This window comes from Halichondria panicea, chromosome 2, assembly GCF_963675165.1.
Source record: "Halichondria panicea chromosome 2, odHalPani1.1, whole genome shotgun sequence".
Classification (NCBI taxonomy): Eukaryota; Metazoa; Porifera; class Demospongiae; order Suberitida; family Halichondriidae; genus Halichondria; species Halichondria panicea.
The window spans coordinates 3,660,887-3,663,386 of record NC_087378.1 but is presented as its reverse complement, the minus strand read 5'-3'; the positions used below and the strand labels follow the sequence as shown (position 1 = coordinate 3,663,386).

Genomic DNA, 2,500 nt, shown 5'->3' with positions numbered 1-2,500 from the left:
CGCATCACACCAGTGCGGCCACGCGGACCGCAGAGGGTTCAACAATTTTGGCAAATCCTCGGCCACAGACTCACCAACTGAAGGCAGGAGAGGGCAGCTGAGGCCCCACTCGTTGCCTGCAGATACAGTCAATCACGGGGATCGACCGGCAGCGAGACCGTACGAATGCACTCGTGATTCGTGAAATGATGCAAACCTAACTGCACTCGACCGGAGGGAGCCAGCCCACTGATGACCAGTCACCAGCAGGTCAGACGCCCGCCGACACAGGCAGTCTACAACGATGCGGACACACGGATGAACCGCTGCAGTCACCCTACACAGCACCCGTCACTAGGAGCAACGCTGGAACTCGTCTCGTATGTAATTAAGCGTGACTTTTTTTGCCACAACACCCCACTTCACGACCTATCAACACGCTCATTTGTACGACACTCTTGTTTGGTTGCTTATCTAGCCCACGTGGTCACATTGTTCAATTCGTCTGCACTTGTATGGTAATTGCTTGCGATATATTGCTCAAATTTTCGCGCTACGCGCGTTCATTCCTTCATTCGTCTGCACTTGTATGGTAATTGCTCCAATTTTCCGGCGCGCAAATCCCCTCTGCAATGTTCCCATCTGCACTGTTCCCCGTCTGCACCCTTCCATTCCGCTAAACATACAGTTCAAGTTATACATGGCTAACATACAGTTACAATACAATACTGGAGATTGCACAATCTTTGCAACACAAATAGAAACAAGTGTGTTGAGCACTGTGGTTCCTTATTATATATGGGATGTGCTCATACATTTAAGTAGTAAAACAGACCACAGTGTGTGTACTCAAATTCCATATAAGGAAGGGTAATGCTCTATGCTTTTACTGTCTTGTTGCAAAGATTCTGTATAGTATTATAGTACACTCACTCACTCACTCACTCACTCACTATATTGCAGCACAACATCTATTCGCCAGCAGCCAGCCAGCCAGCCAGCCAGCCAGCCACCCACCTCTTACTATTCATCAGTCAGTCGGTCGGTCGGTCGGTCGGTCGGTCGGTCGGTCGGTCGGTCGGTCGGTCGGTCGGTCGGTCGGTCGGTCGGTCGGTCGGTCGGTCGGTCGGTCGGTCGGTCGGTGTAGGTAGGTAGGTAGGTAGGTAGGTAGGTAGGTAGGTAGGTAGGTTGGTGGGCCGGCCAGTCAGCCAGCTACAACATAGCTTCACAAGCTACACAACAATTGCTGCTTTAACTACCAGCTGCAGCTTCTAATTATAACTACCCATTGAAGCTACTTTGTAACTAGGCGCTTTGTAAGGGGCCGCTTTGTAACTAGGCAAGGACTTCATTACACTAACATTAATTTTTTCCACCACGAGGACTTTAGGCTGGAAAATAGAAATAATAGGGCCTTAAGTGCTCGTTGACTTTACACTCCATGAACATTACAACTTTTTTACCCACTACTTTTATTCCCACTTGAATTTACTGTACATTATTTGCGTATTGTTAGCAACGTACAATACAATACTACTTGAAGATAAGCTTGATATTGTTATGATCAAATGAAGCATGGCTCAATGAAGGTATATATAACTCACTCACTCACTCACTCACTCACTCACTCACTCACTCACTCACTCACTCACTCACTCACTCACTCACTCACTCACTCACTCACTCACTCACTCACTCACTCACTCACTCACTCACTCACTCAGGGAAAATATTTAAATTTCCTGCTACAGTGCTGCTACATTGCAGCCCATAAAATCTGCACATTTCCTGAGGTGTCCTGCAAGTGTCCTGCAACCTACTTACAAAGGATAGTGCAACGTTTCCTGTATAGTTTCCTTTACTATTCCTGAAGTAGTTCAGGACTTGTGTAACATTCATAAGTCTACAGGAAATTTTGTATTTGTAAAGTATAAGAAATTTTGATATTTTTCCTGTGTCACTCACTATAATTAGGATAGTTATAATTATACGTGCGTAATTATACAATTACTGTTTGCAAGTAGCCATCATCACATACTTCAGTTGCTTGCAGTGCCATGACTATAATGACAAAGGCAGGGATCAATTGTAAAACTGTTGCTATCACAAAAAGAAAGTTTCGTCTTTGCGGTTTGGTAATGATCAACGAGGATTTAAGGCTGCAGTTTTCATATTTTTGGGCCTTAACTGCTCGTTGTGAAATATTCTGAAAACAAACAAAAATAAGAATGCAGAAGCCTACAACACCTGCTGTTCCCAGGCGGTCACCCATCCAAGTACTGGGCAGGCCCTACGTTGCTTAACTTCGGTGATCAGACGAGAACCGGTGTTTTCAACGTGGTATGGTCGTAGACACAAGTCAATGCATATCTCATGTACTTATGTGTGAAGTTCAGAAATATACTCGACTTAATTTAATTGCTGTGGAGGGAGTGGGCCGGGAGGGAGTGAGTGAGTGGAGTGGAGTGGAGTGGAGTGGAGTGGAGTGTACTTCTCTGTACTTACTGGTATTATACAACTA

At 45.4% G+C, this 2,500-nt stretch overlaps 1 non-coding gene across 1 annotated transcript; it reads right to left on the bottom strand.

Moving 5' to 3' along the window:
* Positions 1 to 2,214: 2,214 nt before the first annotated feature.
* LOC135332518 (5S ribosomal RNA) lies at positions 2,215 to 2,333 on the bottom strand. The gene has a single exon (XR_010393371.1). It is a non-coding gene; the product is annotated as a 5S ribosomal RNA (ribosomal RNA).
* Positions 2,334 to 2,500: the final 167 nt, after the last annotated feature.